This window comes from Tamandua tetradactyla, chromosome 26 (assembly GCF_023851605.1).
Source record: "Tamandua tetradactyla isolate mTamTet1 chromosome 26, mTamTet1.pri, whole genome shotgun sequence".
Classification (NCBI taxonomy): Eukaryota; Metazoa; Chordata; class Mammalia; order Pilosa; family Myrmecophagidae; genus Tamandua; species Tamandua tetradactyla.
The window spans coordinates 10,325,254-10,349,075 of NC_135352.1; the positions used below are offsets into that span (position 1 = coordinate 10,325,254).

The following is a 23,822-nucleotide window of genomic DNA, read 5'->3' on the forward strand; positions in this document are numbered from 1 at the left end:
GAGTTGATTTTTGTATAAGGTGTGAGGTAGGGGTCCTCCTCTTTTTTTGTTGCAAATGGAGATGCAGTTTTCCTAGTGCCATTTGTTGAAGAGACTAATCTTTCCCAGTTGAGTGATCTTTGCTCCCTCATTTCAAATCAGTTGGCCATAAATGTGAGGGTTGATTTCTCAGTTCTCAATTTGAGTCCACTGGTATACATGTCTGTCCCGTGCAAGCACCATGCTGATTTGATTACTGTGACTTTGAAATAAGTTATAAGGTTAGGAAGTATATGTCCTCTAACTGCATTATTCTTTTCTAGATAGCTTTGGGTATTTGGGGCCCCTTATCCTTCCATATAAATTTAAAGATTGATTTTAAGATTGTTGGAATTTTTATTGGGAATGCATTGACTCTAGAAACCTTTTTTGGTAGGATTGACTTATTAAGAATATTTGGTCTTCCAGTCCATGACCATGGAAAGGTCTTCCATTTATTTTGGTCTTTTTTGATTTCTTTTAACAATGTTTTGAGGTTTTCTGTGTACATTCTTTATATCCTTGGTTATATTTATTCCTAGGTATTTTTGATTCTTTAGTTGCTATTGTAAATGGAATTTATTTCTTAATTTCTTCTGTGTTTTCATTGCTAGTTTGCTGACTTCATTTATTAGCTCTAATAGCTTTGTTGTAGTGTTTTTTTGGAGTTTCTATATATATATATATATATAGGATCATGTCATCCTATATGTAGAAATAAGGAAAGTTTTACTTCTTTCTTTCCACTTTGGAAGCCTTTTATTTATTTTTCTTGTATAACTGCTCTAGCTAGAACTTCTAACAATGTTGAATAACAGTGGTTACAGTGGGCACCCTTGTTCTCAATCCTAGAGAGAAAGCTTTCAGTCTTTCACCATTGAGTATGATGTTAGCTGTCAGTTTTTCATACACACTCTTAATCATGTTAAGAATGTTTCTTTCTATTCATAGAGTTCTCAGTATTTTTGTCAAGGAAGGATTTTGTCAAGGGCCTTTTCTGCACTGATTAAGATGCTCGTGTGATTTTCCCCTTTAATTTTTATTGTGTATATTACATTAATTGCTTTTCCAGTGTGCACCACACTTGCATACCTGGGATAAAACCCATCTGTCCCTGGGGTATATTTCTTTTAAGGTGCCATTGGATTCAATTTGCAAGAATTTTTTTTGAGGAGTTTTGCATCTATATTCATTAAAGAAATTGATTGTTAATTTTCTTTTCTGGTAATATCTTTATCTGGCTTTGGTATTAGGGTAATGGATGTTGGCTTCATGGAATGAGTTAGATAGTGTTCTCTGATCTTTAATATTTTTGTAAGAGTTTGAGCAAGATTGGTATTAGATCTTGTTGGAATGATTAGTAGAATTCACCTGTGAAGCCATATGCTCCTGATCTCTTTTATGTTGGGACACATTCTTCTTTCTGCTTATGCAATGTCTTCTTAAAATCTTTTATCGCTTTAGCTATATTTTCCTTCATTTCCTTGAATAGATTTAGGAAATTGTTTAAATATCCTTGATTAGTTGTTTCAAATTCTGTGTCTTCTTTGAAGTTTTAATTTGTTCCTTTGGGTCATATCTTCCTGTTTCTTAGTATGACTTTAACTTTTTGCTGGCATTTAGCCATCTGAGTATCTTGATGGGTTTACCCTGGAGGTCAGTTTCTTTCTCTTGCCTAGGGAATTCATGTTGGTTGCATGTGCTGGTTTGAAACTGTCATGTACCCCAGAAACACTATGTTCTTTAGTCCTGATTCAATATTGTTTAGGGTGGAACCTTTTGATTAGGTTGTTTCTGTGGAGATGTGACCCCCCACAATTGTGGGTGGGATCTTTTGATTAAGTGGTTTCCATGGAGATGGGTCCCCACCCATTCAAAGTGGAGTCCTTTGAGAAGGAACCATTTTAGAAAGAGCTCAGAGCTGACATAGACAGAGACATTAGGAGATGAAGAAAGAAAACACTCCCAGAGAATTTGTTTGAAATGAGAAGCCAGGAGAGAAAGCCAGCATACATCACTATGTAACTTCCCAGCTGACAGAGAAACCTTGAAGGTCATCAGCCTTTTCTCAAGTCAAGGTATCCTTATCTGGATGCCTTAGTTTGGACATTTTTATAGCCTTAGAACTGTAAACTTGTAAGTTAATAAGTTCTTTTTATAAAAGCGTACCCATTTCTGGTATATTGCATTTTTCAGCAGTATTAACAAACAAAAACAGTTGACTTTAAGGCATTTCTTTGACACTCATTTCAACTTATTATAGACCTTTAGTATAGCTCATGTTCAGATTTTTCCAGCTCTTTGTGATGTGATTCTTCCCCTCGATACATGGTACAATTTTTGAGAATGCACTACTTTTGCAGTTGTTTTACCCTCAGGAGAAAGCTTTCTTTTCCCTATTCCTTCTCTGAGAATGCTGATCTGTTCAACTTGGTTTCAATTTGTCTCTATAATTTTTCAACACTCCTTTCATTGTCTCTAGCTGTTTCTGCCTGGAGGGCAAATTATGGGAGGAGAGTCACCCCGGAGAGTACTTTTCCAAGTAGTATTTCCCATAAGTAAGAGGGCCAGGGACTCATGAAGGGGGCATAGATCAATTCCAAAATGTCCTGTAGAGGAGACTTGGAAAAATGCCAAACTTCCCCAGATCTGTGCTTTCCTTGCCTGTCTAGCAGATGGCACTTTCCAGCCAAGTGTATCCTGCAGTCTTAAGGTACTATTGTGCCTATAAATCTCAACTACCAAATCCCTGTTGGGGGCAGGATTGAGGCTGTTGGCAACTTTTCTCTTGGGTGGATTGAAACTATAGTTCCATGCACTAGCACAGTGGAAGGCCCTGAATATAAATTTTAGGTATTTTTAGTTTTTCTGATTGGTGTCAAATTCTGTGAGTATTGAAGGAGGTAGATGGAAATAAGTATGGAGGCAACTGACGGCATCAGCTCCAACGATCCCATCTACAATGGTCCTTTCCTTCAGAATGGGACCATTCTGTAAATGGACACTTGGCTCATGGAACAGATGGATTCTTGACTCATGGGCCAGTCTGAAGGAGTGAGAAACACTTCATGGTTTTTAGGAGGCATTTTCTTAGAAGCCTTTACTCCTTAAACCCTGGCCATAACCAAAGAGACATCCCTGTTGGTTCCACCTAACGTTTAGCCATGTCATCATTTACCCACAATGATTAGAGCTTTAAAAGTACACAATTACAACCCTTTATGTCCAGGAAAAAATGAAAAGTCTGAAGAAACACTTTCCTTGTCCCATTATTAACCTCAGTTTCTCAAGCCAAAAATCTGGCAAAAAAAAAAAAATCCCACTGAATGTATGCAGAAAGATCTCAGAAGAACTGGTAGAATCCTCATTTTATAGAGAAGCTTTTTTTTCTTCATTGAAATATATCCAAATGTACTTTCATTCTTAAGTATGCTATTAGAAGGTATGTAATACAGACAATAATTTTCTTTTGATAGCCATGACCACTCAAGAACTTAAAGTATTCTGCATACTTATATCAACCTCCAAACACTTTGATCAGCTAAAGCAGAACAGAAAGTTGTGTATTTCAGTGTGGGAATACTTACATAGGCTCAAGACTTACAAAAGACCTTTGGTCATGATTTTCACACAATGTTATATGCTTGTGTTCACTATGTACCCGGGGTGTGTCTACTGGGGTAAATTCTTTCACACTGCTCTTAAAACACAAATATTAAAGTATATTTTCCCAAAGTTGATATAAAATTCCAAGTTCTGTGCAAAATATGTTTAAATTGCTACATGTGGAGAGGTTATTGCAAAATAAAGAAAACTAGTATTTAATGTATGGCTTTAGTATGCCAGACACAATGCTAAATGTCTCACATCTTTGAATTTATTTAATCTCAAAAGCAACTTTTTAAGGTATTATACAGGCTATTGATTCACCCAAGGTCATATAATCTAATGAATATCAGAACCAGAATTAGAATTATTGCCAAAAACTACATCTGCAAAGGAAGATATGTGGAGTTTTTATTAATGCATACTCAGTATGGTAGTTTTTTCTTTGTCAGTATCTTTGCCTATCTATTCAACTATTTGTGCTTAGGGTTGAATTTCAGAGTGGGCTTTAAATCTAGAACAGCACTCAGGATCATTATGATATCCAGAGATATTTTCTTGAGTAAGACTTGCACAATTTCTCCCTGACAAGGATAGTTACATCTCTGGAATTCACACCATTATGCATTCCAAGCACAATGAATCAACCACTAATTATTCTCAGGAAGTGTTCAACATTCTCTTCCTTCTTTGGGTGATATGATAAACAGTGAAAACAATACCCTAGGTACTTAGTAGTTGAGCAGCACATGATCCAACATCCCAAATTGTTACAGATCTTCAAATTCTGTACTGCTTAAAGAAGGAAAAGACTGTGGATTAGGGTACTTAAGGAAAAAGTGGCTACTGAACTTTCCGTGAATATTTAACTGTGAATTTGTTCCTCAAACAAGGTTCCCAGGTATGTAGATGAATTTACAGTGATCATTTGAAAAAAGCACTGGGCTTTGGAGGAAGCTTAATTGAGAAAACTCTAAGGAAAACTAAGCAATGGATTCCAGCTATTTTTGGAAAAAAAGATGATAGAAAGAATTGAGAGGTGAAAAATTAATCTGGAAACAACAACAACAACCCACTGCCTAAGGGTTTTTACAATGGGTTTTCATCTTTTTATTTCCTAGTAACTTGAGTATAGTACAATTTAAGGATTATTGTTCAACAATTCATTTATTCAACAATCCTTTGTTGCAAGTCAACTCTGTGAGACGTTGATAAAGAAATGTAAATAAATGATACAGAAACAGGAATAAACCTATAAATTGGGATATAAGTTAGAAAGGGTCACTACAAAATGGAGCTGGATACCAAAATTCAAGAAATTCTGTAGACTGACCTATGGATTCTGGGTCATCTTGGCGCTCTCCTACCACTTATCATATAATGAAAGCAAGTGATACGATATTACCCTTGAAAAACTCTGCTCACTTAAAAACATGAGTCTACACTTTTTGAACACTTAACAATGTGCAAAGAACCTGTGAGAAATGTGTTTTGGATAGAATTAATAATAACAGAATATTAAAAAGTGTGATGTTGGTCCTTTAAAATGATTTAAGTTAAAGATGTCGTATTAAGAGATGGTTTCCAATTTTGCTATTCTGAAGAGATGGTTTCAGCTTACAGTTTTTAAGCAATTCAGTTCACTCTCAGAACTCTAATTTAATATTAACTTTCACTTAGAGAAATGTCTTTTGAAATCCAACCTGAGCCAAAGGAATATTTCTTTTGACAATTTCCTTTGACAATAGCTGGGGGAACCATTCTCTGTCACTCCCAGTGTTCCTGTCTTGACCCTTTTCTCATGTATTACTGATTTGTTTCTAAATTCAGAAGGGAGCAATGCATAATCACTATTACTTAAAAAACTCCAACATCTCCTAGAACAGGCAGGTCTAGGGCAGGTCTACATTTACTTACCATTAGTGTAAGTCTCCCTCAGATAAGGCAACTCTGTTAAGGGCTTTTGACTACTAATTCTTTTTGTAGAAAACTTTTTTCTGACCTGGGACAAAGACCACTGAAAGTGTAAAATCTAGGCTCATTCCTTAGTTCATTAAGGAGTCATATTGCCTTACACAACCAGAAAGAGAGGCTCGTAATGGCTCAGGAAACAAGAAAGCAGTCTGACCCAACAAAATGCCAGACATTTGGATGAAAACTGAAATCATATTGTTCCGATATTTAGGACACTGATGAAAAGGTTTTCAGTTTTATTTTTTTCTTGGCATCGAGTTAGAAGTGTTTACTCAACTTCTTCTAAGAGTTTTATGCTTTATCTCTCATAATTAGGTTCCCTTTAAATAATCCCTTAAAGCTGTTCAACAAAAACACATCTAGGAACCCATGTGGAGGGACTTTGAAAGGTCATTTATCCCAATATGTATCTCAACTGCTGTGTCATACACCATGGATACATTCAAATATCTTTTTGTCATTTTAAAGATTTCCTTTGCTCTTTCATTTCTCTACAAGTTCTACCTCTTATTGCTAATTTCTTCCAGAATCATTCTTCTTGCTCCTACTACATTATGCATCTCTGCAACCGTCATAAAATGAAAACAAGATTATTGTATGTTCCTGCTATTGACTTACAACAAAGACTTTAGTCTTGTCATAAAAAGATTAATGTTGTCTTTCTCTCCCTAATTTTAAACAGGACACCTAGAAAAGAGATATTGTCATCCTTACTCATTCTTCCTTTGATGAAGAGTCTTCTTTGAGTTTTATGTCTTGCATATGTTTTCTTAACCAAACTACACCGTATTAAGTCTGGGAACCAAGTATCCTGAGTTAAGATTTTGATTTGTGTTCTCTCTCTTCCTTTCCAACCTATTTCTCTGATTCTTCCTTACCCATGTCCCATAGCATCTCATACCCATGTAATGCGAAGAGCTCACCATGTTTCCTGATGTATTCTTATGTGGGCATATGGTACATATCTTGAAACAGTTTTAAATTTCACATAGCTGTGCAGTCAGCTGCTGGTTTCTACTGCTTCTGGAAACCTTGCCAGTACCATCTGCAGTCCCTCTAATTACACTTTCTGACCAGAGGGCAACTGGCCAGAATTAAATATGATCACATTCAACAAAAAATTTCAGGATTCCAATGCCCTAGCTCAGAAGCAATATGGGCTTGTCTTCAGTAGGAGAGAGAAGTTAACAAGGTCCCCTGTTCCAACTATAGTTGACCTTTCTCCAAGTTAGCAAACACTTTTGACACTTGAAAGTGGCAGGACTCAGATCCTATACACAAATATCAGTCATCAGCGAGTCGGAACAATAGAACTGGGTAGGTAAATGACAACAAGAGGAAACTTTTCTGGATGCTAGATTACCTTCTTGGGATTGGGAAGAATTATTTTGACTGACATTGGAGTCACAATTTATAGGGTCAGGCTAATTGCAGCTTTAGAGAATTCCCTGCCTGAAGAAAATTCTCACCAGGTCAAAGGAAACAAACTTATTTAACTGACTCCATGGCTCCATGTTTAGGCAGGTAGATGTGGAATGGTGAGGTAACTGATATTATTTAGGAAATTTGAGTCCAAACTCCAGAGATTAGCTTATTGAGACATAGCATTGGGCTACACTTCCTTTACTTGTTTAAAGTTAAAAAATCAACTTTATTGAGATATAATTTACATAAATATCCTTCATTCATTTACAGCATACACTTCAATGTGTGCAGCTGTGAAGCCACTGCCATAATTAAGATAGAGAATATTTCTGTCACCCTCCAAAATTTCTTCTTGCCACTTTTCTGTCCCTATCTCCCTCCACCCTTGGTCCCAGTCAGCATTGATATGCTATTATGTCATTGCTATTTTTTGCATTTTCCAGAATTTTATATAAATAAAGTCATCCTCGTATGTCCGGCTTTGTAGACACAACATAATTATTTTGGCATTCATCTGTTTTGTGGTGTATATTAGTAGTTTGTTTCTTTTTATAGTTGAATAATATTCCATTGTATGAGTGTGCCACTTTTGTTTATCCATCACCTGTTGATGAACATCTGGACTGTTCTCCATTTTTTGGCTGCAGTGCACAAACTTGCTATAAATGTTGTGTACAAATTTTGGTTGGACATGTGTTTTCATTTCCTTTGTGTAAATACATGGAAGTGGAATGGCTGGGTCATATGTTTAACTTTATAAGAAATTAACAAAGTGTGTTTTCAAAGTAATTGTATGATTTTACATTCATGCTAGCAATATTTGAGAGTTTAAGGTGCTTGAAATCCTCACTAATTTTGGATATTGTCCATCTTTTTAATTATTGTCATTCTAATGATACACTCTGCTATTTCATTATAGTTTTAATGTCCATTTCCCTGATTACTAATGTGATTTATTTAATTTCATGCCATTTATAGAACTTTTTTTTAAATACACACTGTGCCAGTTTGAAGCTAGTATTATCTCAAAAAGGCCATTTCTTTAATCCTCATTCAATATTGCTGGGTGGAATCTTTTTGATTGTTTCCAAGGAGATGTGACCCACCCAATTGTGGGTAGTAACTTTTGATTGGATTGTTTCCATGGAGACGTGTCTCCACGCATTCAAGATGGGGCTGCTTACTGGGGCCCTTTAAGAGGGAACCACTTTAGAAAAAGCTTCAGAACCAACAGAGCTACCAGTACCAAGAGAACATACACAGCCAGACACCTTTGGGGCAGAAGGAAAATGCGCCCGGGGAAGTCTTATGAAATGAAGAGAGAAAACTAGCAGACTTCACCATGTGCCCTCCCAGCTGAAAGAAAAACCCTGACCTTCATTAGCTCTTTCTCTGGAATTATGGTATCTTTCTCTGGATACCTTAATGTAGATGTTTTCATGGCCTTAGAACTGTAAACTTGCAACTTAATAAATAGCCTTTATGAAAGCCATTCCTCTTCTGGTATATTACAATTCTGGCAGCTTCAGCAAACTAAAACATATACCTTCTTTAGTGAAATGTCTGTTCAAATCTTTTGTCCATTTTTCTGTGGGATTGTCTTCTTATTCAGTTGTAAGAGTTCTTTATATAGTCTGGATGCACATACTTTGTTAACTATATTCTTTTCAAGCATTTTCTCCAAGTCTGTGGTTTTTGTTTTCTTTAAATTTTCTTAACAATGTCCTTCAAAGAGTACAAGTTATAAATTTTGGTAAAGTCTAATTTACTGATGTTTAACAGCTCATTCTTTGTGTGTCTTATTTAAAAAATCTTCATAAAACCCAAAGTCACTAGAATTTCTCCAGTGTTTTCTTCTAGAAATTTTATAGTTTTAGTTTTATATTTAGGTCTATGATCTTTTTTAGTTAACTCGTTTTGATAGTTTGCGATAAGGATTGAAATTGTTGTTTATTTGCTTATTTTGTATGCATATATCCAGTGTACCCAGCAGCATTGAATTTCCTTGCCACCTTTGTTGAAAGTCAATTGGCCACACCTGTGTAGATCTACTTCTGTGCTCTACTCTGTGTTGTTGTCCCAAATATCTGTCTTTCCACCAAAATTACACTATCTTTATTATTGTGGGCAGTTGTGAGCTCTTACTCTTCTTTTTCAGAATTGCTTTAGAAAAACACTAGATTCATTGACTTTCTAAATAAATTTTAGAATCATCTTAATTTCAATGAAAACACCTGCTGGAATTTTCATTTGGGATTGCCTTGAATCCATAGATCAATTTAGATAGAAGTTTTCAACCTATGAACAGGTTTATTTCTCCATTTATGTGATTCTTCTTTCATTTCTTTCATCAATGTTCTGTAGTTTTCAGTGAGGAGTTCTCACATGTCTTTTGTTAAATATATGTGTAGAAATTATTTTTTTGTTTTCAGGTACTCTTCCAAATAGAAATTTTAAATTTAATTTTCTAATTGTTTACTGCTAATATATAAAATACGATCAATTTTAGTGTTTTAACTTTGTATTCTGGACCTTGCTAAATTCATATATTAATTCTCATCTTATACATTCCTTGGGATTTTCTACATAGACAACCATGTTATTGCAAATGCAATCCATTTTTCTTCTTTCTTTCTTTGCTTTTAATAATTTTTGCTTCACCTTGTCCATATTCTCATTTTATCATTTTGTAGTCAGTGTTTGCAGTTGCCACCTATGAGTGATAACCCAACACTATGCTAAAACCCTAAAACCCTGGTGGCAACTGGGAGAATGGGACATGAACACAGAACATGCACTGAAGCAAATGGGGGATGGCTGGACTTTCAGAATAGAATTTTTGCTGTTTGTTTGTTTTTTAATTTCAGTATAACAGTGAGATCTCAGATTGTTGATCATTGAGGGGCAGGAAAATAGCTGCTGGAATAAAGAAAAAGGAAAGATGCCCTGAAGGTATTTAGTTAACGAGAATCAAGGGTGCCATTTCAGTCTTGCTCTGCTCTTGCTCTTGCTGATGGGTCATTTACACTGAGGTCCTTTGAGCTGGTTGGTGGGAAGGAGAGACTGTCATAGAGGTGTGAATGGAAGTGGAGCACCAAATTAGCCATGGCTGGAAAACAGCTGTGAACTTTTTAATTATTATGCTTTTCGTGTGTGTAGGCTGACATCAGCCATAGGCCAACATGCCAACCACTGACTACAGAGGTAGTTTCAATCTCCCAGTCTCAAATTTTGGATGCTTCTCTCTTCTCCAGTGGTATCATCCTCATATCTCAGGGACTCCTTCATTCTTCTGCTCAAAATATTCAGAAAAAATCTGAATCATTTTCTGGGATTAAATTCTGCTGCATATCTCCCCAGCCCATTGCTATACTTCAACAAGATGTGTCTACAGATATTGTAAGTCCCAAAGAAATGAAAGCTAAAAACGATAATAATATATATGCAGGGAAGGAAGTGGCAGTTATTGAACACCTAGTGTAAGACAACCAAGAGTTGTTATTTAATCATAGCCAGATTAAAAATAGAATTTGTATCCTCATTGTAAATAAAAGGACTGAGGTTCAAGAGATTGAGTTTCTTATTCAAGACCATATTTAAAAGTTGAGAATGAATTTGATCCTCCATCTAAGTTTAAAGTAAAAGTTTTATTCCATTGCACTATTCTGCCTCTCCAATAATACTACTGCACACTTTCATTGTGTAATACATTTGCTGATTTATCACTGGCTCTATAATACTAGATTGTGCATTTCCTGTTGCCAGGAGTGTATTCACCATTGTGTATGCGTTCTCTAGGACAAGGCAAAGCAAATAGTGGGTACTCAATGCCAGCTTGTTGAATTGACTGTAAGTATTAATAAAACCATGTCTATAAAAGATTTATCCATTCATCAAACAAATACTATTTTAATAGTTAGGCATTTAGGTCTAGATTAGAAGCAATTGACAGTGATATAGGACACGATGGGGTTAAGTAAAGCATTAAGGGAACACAAAGAGCTATGCAAACTGGACATGGGAGGTCAGTAAAGACTCCCTAAAGTAGGTAAATTTTGACATTAATTCTGAAGAATGGTGCACTGTGGAAGCAGAAAGAGGGAGGTCAATGCATGACACATTCAGGAAAATGTAAACAGCTCAAAACAGTTGGGATATTGAATGTGAAGTAGAGAAACGGGGACAGAGAGTAAAATGGGGGCCAATTACGAAAATATTTTTATGTTTGGCTAATGCATCAGATTTTCAATCCAAAGGGACCACTACAGGTATATACTGACCAGAGGCTGGATCATATTTTTAATTTAAAAAGAATATTCTGGCTTCTTTGTGAAAAGTGATTGAAGTGGAACAGGCCACCATTTGGGAGATAAACTCTCAACTAAGGTAAAGAATATGCGATTGGGAAAATGAGCGGAGTTGAGAGGTAATAAAAGTAAATTCAATAGAACTTGGAGGGTAATTAATTTGGGAAGTAATAGAGAAAGAATTCATGAGGTTGATTCTTAGGTTTGGGGTTTTAGAAAATGGTGGAGAATAATGTCATTTAATAAGTTCTTGAACGCAGGTGGAAGTTAGTCTGCAGGAGGACATCTGTAATGAATATCATCCCAAACAACTTACTAAAAACTGAAGTTCATCTTACTTATTTTCTAAAGCATTAACCACCATGCCCCCCCTTTTGTCACATATCTTTATGACATCATCATTTTTTGAGTCTTATGACTGCAGACCTCATATTCATAATTGAGTCCTCTTCTCAACTTTCCACTTTCAATTATCATCAGGCCTGTTAGTCATGCCTTACCAACATCTCTTGCATCTGACCACCGTCCTATTCTCTCTGTCGTAACCCTAGTCTAAGACCTTTTCACTTCATTGCCTGAACAATTTTCTAGCTAGAATAGTTTCCTAATTTGTCGCCTTACCTGCAGTTGCTCCCCAATGCAATCCATCTGGCACCCCATGACCAAAATGATTTTCTTTAAACACCGCTTTCATCACTTCTCCGCACTCAAATATATTCAGTGTACTCTCCTCTAGCCAGATGAGTTACTCATCATCTTTCCAGCCTGTCTTATGCATTCCCACCTAGGGAACCTTTGCTTGGAATGTGGCTTTCTCTGCCTCTCTAAACAATTTTCATCCTGTTGGGCTTAGTTCCAGTCCCAGCCTCCAGGAGCCTTCTGTGAGCATCTATGGCAACCTCTCAGCTCCTGAAATCCTCTTGCACATAACGCCAATTTTGTTTACCCACTTGTATCCTTCTCTGTGTAAGTCTGGTCTTCCTATCTAAGCTGTTAGGCTCCTTAAGGCTGAAGAAAGCCACTTCTTCAGCATATGGTATACATGCAGAGAAGAGAGAACCAGAATCTGATTGGCTTCCAATTGTTATTTCTTGTTACCACTTGCCTTTGCAGGTGATGAAAGGTTATGCCAGGTTGATGGGTATTTGTCCACTGAAGCCAGATGCCCTTGCACTGCAGGCCCCTGCCCAGTGCATAGCAGTGATGTACACTAAGTGCCAATGTCTCCTCACTTCTGATTCCCATTTCTGTACTCAGCCATTGCTCCCTCAAGTCCACTGCTGGGTGCAGAAATCAGCTGTCTTATGGGAACCTCCAAGAAGGCCATGTTTTCAGCCTTCTTTGCCAGCTGCTACCCCCTGTTATCTTGGTTAGTTCCTCTTTGAGAAGCCTGCAGTCCCTTTTGTAAATTAGCACAGAAAACAGATTTTCATATGAAGGTTTATGTTAGGATCTATATATTTCTGGCTATAAGAAGCTTCCTTGTTGTTCTCTCCCCCACCACATTCCCACCAAGTGATATCTGTAAGTGGCTCTAATGGATTCACCTTACAGAAACCTATGATTCCAATCTCATACAAAGGAGAAGCTAACTTCATTTTTAGTTGCCCATGCCTAAAGTTTTCTGTTTGTCTTCCCTTCAACCCCAGTCCATTTCCCATCCCATTTCTGTCCTGCTCTGTGCCTAAATGGGGAGATTACCTTCTATAAACTGCATCACCAGGGCCCCCTTACCTACTGCTTCCCATTAAGTTTGGGCTAAAGAGGGCCTATACTATATGCTGAGAAGGGAAAGAGGCTGTGTAGGTATCCCAGTCTTCCCTTCCAGCCCCACTGCAGTTTGGCAGTAGCTTCATCCTCTGTGGCAAAAGGACTTGCCAGACATCCCTTTTCCAGGGCTCCCATAAAGCCACTCCCTTTCAGCTTAGAGGGGTAATGGGTTCCAGCTGATGCTAGTCTAAGAGCACTTCAACATACCTCAATGGTTCCCTCAACTGTGTTTCTTCATTACACTCTCTCGGGCTAAACTGTTTTTAATGTGCCATATATATGTCTGCTGCAAGAACACTAACTGAGGACCCTGACAGTGCCCCCTGTAAGAGCAGCCAGATTAATAGTTGCCCTTAACAGGTTCTGGACATATTTGTATCTCCCATGACACCAGGCATGGTGATGGGCCACTTCAAAAGCAATTGTTATCCTAGACTAAGAACTATATTAATGAGCCAAACTCAATTCTGTGCAAATCCAGGGGTTCCATTTGAAAAACCATGCTGCTGGACATGCTAGCACTGATATTCTGATTATTGCACTCTGGCTTAGCCCTTCACCCTTCTAGGTTCCCAGTTAATGGTGAAAAATCGAGACGACATTATCTTAATCCCTGGTAGGGGTGGCACATTGAATGGACTCAACAGTCTGTCTACAACCCAGTGAAATATGTCTGCCCTCTTCCAACTCTAAAATTCTAAGCCATTGAGACTGGTATCATTCTCTGTCATCTAACTTGTTTGACACTGTCCTAGAAGATGACTGACAGTTATTCTAATAGGGCTGATGCTGCAACATTGCTACCTTTGGGATAGTTTGGAGATGGTTTATTTGCAGTACTTTCTGTTTCACACACATAATGTTCATTCTCAGAACTAGAAGAGCCACTAGTACCCAGCCCACTGTCATCAAAGAGGCAAACTCTAACCAGATACCTTAGTGGAGTTTGCCACTTTCTTGCTTATGGGAGGCCTCAGAAACTCTTATATTAATTAACTTTTCTCCATGCATGTGCTCCTGAAAAAAATTTTCCAACATATTTCCAAGTTATTTTAGCTGGGTATTTCCCTGCCAATCTTAACATCGGTGTCCCCACTTTTTGTTTTCTTAATGATTACTCCTAAAGGAAACAGGAGGGGAAAGATCTTGTGATATCTTTCCCTAGGATTTAGTGTAATGTCTCTTGAGGAAGTCTTTTTTTTTGGTAATTCAAATGTAAAATTGCAGGGTCCAGAAGGACCAACACATGCAAATTTGGAACAAGCATTTCCAAAGCAGAAGTCCAATATAGGTGCTGTCACACATGCGTAAAACAAATTATCCAATGGGAGCAGCCCATAAATCACTCAATAGAGAGTGCCAAAAAATTCCTTCCAGGATCTAAAACCCAAACATATTGAAGCTCCAAACCCTTACTTAAAAATTCTGAAGGGTAAATGAACTGTGAGTGACTATGGAGAAAGTGTAAGAAATTCATCTACCTGACGGGACCACCTGCTAATCAAGATTCACAGAGTATTTCATATCCAACTATGAATCAAAATTCTTGAGCTAAGTTTATGGCTTAAAAAGCCAAAGATTCCTGTCATCATCATTACTGTTATTTACCAGTTTCTGAGCCAGAACCTGTGTGAGTTGCTAGGTTTCTTAGAGGTAGTTGATCTATGTAGGTTGTGTCTGATCTGAGGGAGAAGCATGAGTTGGTTCCAGGTGCTCATGTTAATTAGTAACACAGTAAATCACAGTCAGAGAAAAGAGGGCTTGTGTGGGGAGAGGGTGAGTGTTTTAGTTTCTTAACCCATTGCATGGCCCTGGAGGAGAACATTCTACTCTCTTTAGAAATGTCTAAGGGAAGGTACTTCCACACAATTTCAGTAAATTTGCACACAGCCTCTTGCGCAAATCTTTTCTAAAAAAAGCATTTATTGAAGTAGACAGGAAATAAACAATTCTCATAGCAAAATGTTTCCGCTCCCAGGTGTTGAATGTAAGAGGAACCAAAAACAAGTTGCCTCTAAAATTTGGAAAAAGAGGAATGGATTTTGCTCGTAAGTTTGAGCTATAAAACCAATGCCCTGAAAAAGATTCGGGGTGTACAAAGTCTTGCACTAAATCATAAGACTTGATTCATCTTATTTACCTATTAAAATATGACTGGGAGGATTTTTTTAAAAAAATTGCAAGCTTTCTGCTCCCTGTTTTTATCTTTCTTTCATTATTTTTTTCCCCTTTATTTGGTTAGCTATAGCATCCTTGTGAGGACGAAGAGCATTACTGGAAAAAGATGGGAGAAGGTAAATTAATGTAAATTCCAAAGGCAGGGTGATACCCTGTGAAATACAATTCAAAATGAGAAAGGCAGTTTGCCTGCGTGTTGAGGAAAGGACTAAAGATGGAAGCTAGTATAGGCCAGAATGTTTTGAAGAGGGAGAATGAAGATTTTGAAACGCAATGTTAGTGAGATGGTTAAAATGATTTTTCAGATATTTGCTAAGTTGTGAAGAGTAACTGCTCTTTAGTACCTATTTTCTAATGTTGCTGGAATGCAATATACCAGAAATGGAGTGGCTTTTATAAAGGGGATTTATCAAGTTACAAGTTTACAGTTCAAAGGGCTTAAAAATGTACAAACTAGGGCATCCAGAGAGAGAGATACCTTGACTCAGCAGAAAGGCTGAATAGCATCCAGGATTTCTCTGTCAGCTGGGAAGGCGTATAGCTGGTCTCTGAGGGCTTTGTTCCTGGTTCATTACTTTGTGCTTCTGATTCCAGTAGTTTCTTCTCTAGGCATCTGTGGGTCCTTTATTTAGCTTCTCTGGGGCAAAACTGTGGATTCTGGCTTGCCTAGCATCTCATGGGAAGGCACATGGCGATTTCTTCTGGGCTTCCCTCCCTGCTTCCGGTTACAAATGACTCCTACAAATGCTGTGGGGGTTTCTGGTATTTTCCTCTGCATCTCTAGATGTCTGTGTCTCTGTTGGCTCTGACTGTCTCTCACTCCGTGAGTTCTTTATGGACTCTTAGTACACGAAGCAAGGCCCAGCTTGAATGGGTGGTCACATCTCCATCTAATCAAGGTCACACCCACAATTGGGTGGGTCACATCTCCTTGGAAACAACCAAATCAAACAGTCCCACCCTACAATATTCAGTCAGGATTAGAAGAACAAGGCTTTCCTGGTATGCATCATTTCAAACCAGTGCATCACCTTTGTAGAGAATCCTGAATCCATATCCGCATTCCACACCATGGCTTTGGGAGCACAGCTAAATTTCACTGGAATGGGTCACTGTGTTGAGGTGAGCTCTAGGGAGGGAGGAAACATGATTGATTTGGTTCAGACTACTTAGAGAAACTATTAATGAAATGGAGGTTATTCAGCAATGGAGGCACAATTCTCAAAGAAAGAGAAGTAAACATTGGCAGTGTCCATTCACGCACAGCCCAAAAGAAAAAGGAACATAGCCAGTGGATTTTAATGCTTTGGTTCTCCTAGAAAGGTGTTCCGCATGATACCTAAGTCTTTGGCTTTTGAGCTGTGAACTACTCCTTAATATTATCCAAGGAAGTGTACCTATTCTGCTCCTATGGTCACTAAACAAACTTCTCACTTTACTTCAACTTACCCCTTCAAAGAAAGACTAAGCTAGTTGTATTGACCAAAAATATACTTGTCTACGATTTGGCAAACTTCTTCTGTAAAGTGCAAGACTGTAAATATTTTAGGCTTTGCAGGTCATAGTGTCTCTATCCCAAATATACAACTCTACCCACAGTAGCACAGAAAGCAACTATAGGCAATAATTAAACTAACGGGTCTGGTTGAGCTCCAAGGCCATTTTATTTAACAAAACAGGATCAGCCCACAGTAGAATATTTTTTCTTCATCTTCAATAAAAATTTGAATTTCTCTTTTATTGGTATATCCCTGTTAGCTTGGTTAGTGTGCACTTGGCTTTGAGAAGCAGTTTTACTCTCAAGGTACTGACAAATTCAAATCTCTGAGTGAGAAAGGCTGGTGGTCTCAGATCTCAGATAATGGTTAATTATCAAGTACAATGCCCCCCCCCAAGGCCGGTTTCTCCCCAGATAAGGATAGGATCTCATGATAGAATTTAGTATAAGGGCTTTTGTTTCTGTTTCTGTTTTGCTGAGTGGACCCTCAAAGGTCATCAAGACTAATTAGTTTTATAAAGGGAAAAGCGAGCCTTAGAAGTGTTAACTAATTTGGTAAAACTGGAAACTAGGAGTGCCCCTAGAATTTTCAATGCTAGTCGACTGGCAGCTCTGATTCAAGGTCTTGATCTACTTAGGTGATTCACTGGTTTGGGCTATGCTGCTAAACATATCTGTAAAAGCTTGAGACCTGTGTCCTCCGTTATCAAGAAGCAGTTTTAACATGTTGATGATGATGATGAAAGCAGATGGTTTGGCAGCCAAGAGCACCCAAGGGCTCTGAGGACGCTTATTAAAGTCTGTATAACAATCTTTAATGCTATTTTGGATTTATTATCCATATATTTATCCAAACCAACATTGAACCTGTTTATGTTTTGGATTTTACAACGGATTCAGGTTACAAATTTCATTCCAGATGAGACGCCCTTCCTGTTAATTTAGAGCCTATATATTTTTTTAATGAAAATTTATGGTGACATAGCTAATAGATAACTAAGACTAACTGACCCAGCAGCTCTTGGGAGAGCATTCTGAGGCCATCCTTTACAGAAAGAATCTTTGGGTACCTTACATAGTATGTTACTACAAAATAACATAATAGCACAGTGATTTTTCCAACATTTTAAACTTTCAAACCTTGCTAAAAATTTGCATGGAATCTTAGATAACACTGGTAACAGATGCATCAGTCTACTTGAAAAGCATTTAATTATTACTTGTAAAACTTAACACCATAGTCCACACGACATATATTTACTTATTTTGTTAAAAAATTGTCTCCCTGCACTAGAATGTCAGCTCCATGAAGGCAGGACTTTATTTACCCCCAGCCACTAAAACAGTCTCTAACACGTAGCAGGCATTCAACCTAAGTATTGTTGAATCAATCAATTGTATGAGAACGAAAAGCCAAGCCCTAATATGAGGCTCCCCCCTTGATTATCTTCCCCCAACCCATTGCAGTATGTTTGATCCTTTGCAAAGCTATTCCCTTCTGGTCTAAACCAATGGTATAGAGTTTACACACATATTATCTTATTGGGTTGTCTCAACAACCCTGAGTGGGAAGTAGTACACATATTATTTACAATTTGTACATGAAAAAGCAGACGCTCGGAGAAGATAATGGATTTGCTTACAGTCACATTGGTGGTAAATGGTAGTACTGTAGAGCTGAGATTTAGGTCCGAAAGCACTACACCAGTAAGTTCAAATTAATTTGACTACAACTTATAGGATACAGTATATTTTAAATTATGATACAGAGCATACACACACACACACAATTGAAACAAAGAACACCCTTGCTAATGTAATAGAATCTGGTACTTTAATTCTATTTAATTAAAAACAAATATTTTAGTTGCAATTCAGAGATTGAACAACAGTGCATGCTACCACCCATATTTTCTTGCATTACTTTCTCCCTCGCTCATTTTGAGAGTGAAATAATAATTCCTCATGTAGGGCTTCCCTGTCTCCTCTTGAAATCACCAGGATGGGGGGGGAGCAGGATAGTTCCCCTGTGCTGGAGTCATAGGATGTGAATCCAACCAGGCTGAGAGGAAATGAAAAGCTTTTATGGGGGAAAAGGGGGTTGAGAAAATCATATCCAAAAGCCTGAGCATTTTGGGCAGGAAACAGTTAAGAGACCACTACACGCATCGAGCTGCCAAGACCACCACAATGTTCATGCAAAGATTAGACAGAGAACAGATGTGAAGTAACTAGAGTCCTTCAGAGTAAGATAGCGACGACATAAATTAACCTTGTCTAGGACCTGACAAAGGGACCACGCGCTTTTTGAAGTCTTAACAGTGAAGCTATTTTTTATGGACTCTCCAAGGTTATATACCTTTATCCGACAGAAAACGTTTTATGAGAGCCAGTTGTTGTCAGGGAAGGAAAGTGAGCCCCGTGGGGATTATCAGGGTGACTGCATAAAAATAAATGAATAAGGCTGCAAAACAGCTGAAGTTTCCTTGAGTTCTCTTAAACTGATAAGATTCCTTCATCCCTTGAGATTATTTTTGTCTATTTTCCTGAAACTGGGAAAACAAAGAAGTGAAACTATTCCCGATGCATCCAAATGAGTGATTGAACTCCTGATCCCCCCAATTTGGCTGGATTTGGTGGCAGCTCCCTTTCAAACTGCCTTTTCTAGTGGGGTAGCTGCTAGAATTATCCATACCCACCTACTAGAGAACGAGCTGAAGTGACCACTTGCACACGGAATGAAAATTGTCCAGGTGGCGATACTCTAGGAGCAACCACCCAAGATGTGGGCTGACATTGTCAGCAGAAATTAAACCCAAGTCTTTGAGGAAGGTCTAGCTCTTCAGTTCTCAAAAGATACATTTTCTAGTTAAGGGAGGCTCAGCTGAGGTGGATTTTAAGCCACAGATGGCTGTGTCCTGAAGACGATATGGAGTTCAGGACACCACTAATAGGGGCCTGTGAACCTCAGATCTCCTAGGAAGTCATAACCTAACATTTATAAGAAGTGGATTTTGGCAGTTTCTCAAAAAGTTGAATATAAAACTACCGTATGATTCAGCAATTCCACTTTTAGTTATATATCTAACTAAGATATTGACAACAGGAACTCAAGCAGATACTTGTACACCAATGTTCATAGCAGCATTTTTCACAATAACGAAAAGGTGGAAGCAACCCAAGTGTCCATCAGCAGAAAAATAAACAAAATGTGGCATATGTATATGATGGAATACTATCCAGCTGTGAAAAGGAAGAAGTTCTAATGTGTGCTACAGCATGAGTGAACCTGGAAGACACCACGTTGAGTGAAATAAGTCAGACACAAAAGGACAAATATTGCATGATCTCATATGAAATGTTTAGAATAGGCAAATTCATAGAGACAGAAAGTAGAGAACAGGTCACCAGAGGCCAGAGAGATGGGGGAGTGGGTAGTTATTGTGTAATGTGTACAGAGTTTCTGTATAGGGTGATGAAAAAGTTTTGGTAATGGATGGTGTTTCGGTTTGCCAAAGCTGCCAGAATGCAATATATTAGAAATGGGTTGGTTTTTAAAATAGGAAATTTTTAGCTTGCAAATTTACAGTTCTAAGACTGTGAAAATGTCCCAGTTAAGGTATCGATAGGATGATACCTTCTGTAAGGACAGGCTACTGGCATCTGGACTTCCTCTGTCAGCTAGCAAGTCACATGGTGGGCATCTGCTGGCCCTTTGCTCTTGGGTCTTATTGCTTTCGGCTTCTGGTTCCAGAGGCCTTCTCTCTCAGCAACTCTGGGGGCTTTTTTTCCTCTTTAAGCTCTCTGCAAAATTCTCTGGGTATTTCTCTCTGATCTCTCTGGGCTTTTTCTGTTTTTTTTTCCCCCTTATAAAGGACTCCACTAAAGAACTAAGATGCACCTTAAATTAGTGAGTCCCATCTCAATTGAAACAACCTAATCAAAATGTCCAGTCTACTATAGGTCTACACAGGAATGGATTAAAAGAACAAAAGCCTTTTCTGGAGTACATCACAGCTTCAAACTACTGCAGATGGTGTGGATGGTACAACATTGTGAGTGTAATGAAGGGTATTGAATTGTATACTTAAAAATGATTAAAATGGAGAATTTTGTGAATATATATATAATATGTTACATAGTAATATAGTGATATATATTATATACATATAATATATATATATAAAACCACAGTTATTTTTCTGAAATAAAGCAGTAAAAAGGAAAGAAAAGAATCCAGGGCTGGAACTGAACCTGGTGGGTAGCAGAAAGGCTGTTCCATTTGGGCTAAATTTCTCCAATTATTTGTTTAATTAATTAATTAATTTAAAAATTCCTCCAATTATTGATGGAGTGCCTGCTCATCTGGGAGAAGGAACATGGGGTTTTGTCAAGGGCTAAGAGGGGGAATCAGGGGTAGTATATGTGTGGGGGGCAGTGGTTGAAAGAGAGCCTGCCTTGATCGAGGCAGCTGGTCTTCCTTGCGTCTGTAGCTGCCTGCTCTGGGTTCCAGCGGTTGGGAACCTGTCAGGACAGACCTGGCTTGTCGAGCCACATTTGCCTGGTTGCTGGCAGCTCTTTCCCATGGTCCCTCCTGAACAGGCCTCACCAATCCTGCATGGCAAGACAGCCAGCCCCGGATACCCTAGGACTCACCATCAAGTGATAGAGCAGAGCTAAGAGAGACCAGAAAAGCAGAGACTTATCTCCTTCTTTACGTAGGAGAATCCCTGTTTCCTCTCTTTGTTCTCAAGGCCAGTTTACCTGTGGGTGGTGAAGCCTGTGCCCAGGTTGTAGACGTTAAGGAAAACTGAAACAAGTCTCTACCCTAAAACGTCCCTTTCGAGCTGCCTAAAACACCATCCATAACTTGAGTTAAACAGTTCTATTAGGAAAAAAAAAAAAAACCTAACCTTATTCTCCAGGGAGATCTGAGAGCATTTTTTTTTTGTATGGGCAGGCACCAGGAATCGAACCCAGTGCTCTGGCATGGCAGGTGAGAACTCTGCTTGCTAAGCCACCGTCACCTGCCTGAGAGCATTTTTATCATTCAAACCTTACTAAGAACTATTTCATTTTGCTCATTTTCCTCCTAGCATCAAGCTGAGGTCACTGTAGTTGAAGGGATAGAAAATTTGGGGATGGAGATATGCACTTTTGGAGTAGAGGGCATTTCTGGGAAAGGCAATCTTGGGTAAAGTCTGCTGTGGTGTCTTTGGTTATCTGAGGTTCAAACAGTTGTAGATGAGGGTGTGTAGGTGGTTAAAAAGTGGATGATGGGGAAAGAAGGAATCTAGGAGAATCTACAAAAGGGATGAGGAAGGGCCAACAAAGTCATACTTCGGTGAACTGGAAATTGTGCCTAAGGTTTACCTTGTTCTCCTGTGCCTCCAGCTCCTGAATCCCTTTCCTGTAGTGCTTAAGTGGGAAGGGTTAACCCCAGAATGGGGAAAGTTCTTTTAACCCATTTCTGTGGGTGGGACCTTTTGATTAGATAATTTCAATTGAGATGTGACATACCTCACTCAAGGTGGGTCTTAATGCTCTTACTGGAGTCCTTTATAAAGGGATAAAACATAGAGAGATGAAATTAAAAGAAGCCCAAAGAATAACAAAGCAAAACAAAGAAGCTTAGAGGAAGCCACTGAAGCCAGCAGCTGGAAGCAATGAAACCCAGGAGAAAAGGATCAGCAGACATCACCACATGCCTTGCTACCTGACTGGAGCCCAGGCTTGCCAGTAACTGGTCTTCAGAGAAGGTATCCTCCTGTTGACACCTTAATTTGGACGTTTTCAGAGCCTTATAATTGTTCATTTATAAGCTAGTAAACCCCACTGTTGAAAGTCAGTCCATTTCTGGTATATTGCATTCCATCAGCTATACCAGACCAAAACAAAGTCCCTGCCCGAGGTTAGAAGTAGAGCCCTTTCTTTTCCTGACCTCATGCTTGAATCCAGGTGAGACCCTCACTGGCAGCTGTAAGCAAGCTTCACAGCAAGCCCTTCTGTATGGGAACCACATCTGATTCACACATGTATCTCCCCACACTGCTTAGGAATAGGATGTCCTACTCCCAGAAGGCACTAGTCAAGTTTGGTGAAGGACTGATTCACCCAGTGGATAACATGTGCACATTTCACACCTGTTATGGCTCAGAGACTGTTTCCATTCTGTTCCTTCTCCCTTCCCATTCCATCCATGGATGAGCTACTATTCATCCTCAAAGACTCAGCTGGATGTGTTTCCTTTGTGAAGCTTTTCCTATCTGTCTTCACATGATTTCCTCTTGTATAGCACCTAGTAACACGTGCCTCCATTGTATCATAATTATTGATTTCTTTCTTAATCTTATCCACTTGATTCTGACCTCCTTGAGAACAAAGATGCCATTTTTATCCTATTTCCAGCATATAGCACGATGTTTGGCACCTAATAAGTTCTTGGTAACCATTTGGTGAATTGATTGGGCCTTATTAAAAACTACTTCCAAGGGACCTCATCAGTGATCTCAGTGACCTTTCAGCCAGTGTTTAGCCAAATAAGTGTTCAGCAGCTTAGAGAAAAACATCACATGTATTGGACCATGAGTAGGTCTGTCTACTCATTTCAGTTTGCTCTAAAGAGCTAACTCCCACTGCATATCCAGCCAAACTCCCTTAATTCTCCTTCTAAACACTTTCTGAACTTGGCATCTGAAAAGACAGGTTATTAATTTGGCACATGAAAAGCTGTCACACATTTCTGGGCTTGCTGAGTCGTGAAGGATTGTCAAGAAATAAAAGAGTCTATAAAATGATTGCAAATCGGACCCATAAAATATGACCCCACCTGGTTCACTGTAACACTTGTTTGGGATGAAACTGTGCAGCTGGGGAGCAGATGTTGTAGGCTTGCCTTTCTCATGGCACAGAGAAGATCAACAGAGGATTGAATGAATGGGCCATTTTGACTGCACATCTGATTTTCTGCCTTTGGATAGATCCTTGCTGGTGCTGAACTCTCAAAAGGGGCTACTTGTTCTCAAGAGCTGAGGCAGTTCGTGGGA

At 38.6% G+C, this 23,822-nt stretch overlaps 1 long non-coding RNA gene across 2 annotated transcripts in view; it reads left to right on the forward strand.

The window, feature by feature from the left end:
• Positions 1–1,828: 1,828 nt before the first annotated feature.
• Positions 1,829–23,822, forward strand: part of LOC143669928 (uncharacterized) — a 47,014-nt gene continuing 25,020 nt past the window's right edge. The window contains exon 1 of one of the 2 annotated variants that reach the window (XR_013169129.1): positions 1,829–2,096. This is a non-coding gene — a long non-coding RNA (uncharacterized LOC143669928). Of the gene's footprint in view, positions 2,097–20,475; positions 20,832–23,822 lie in introns of those variants that run through there. The other variant, XR_013169128.1, reaches the window with a different exon arrangement.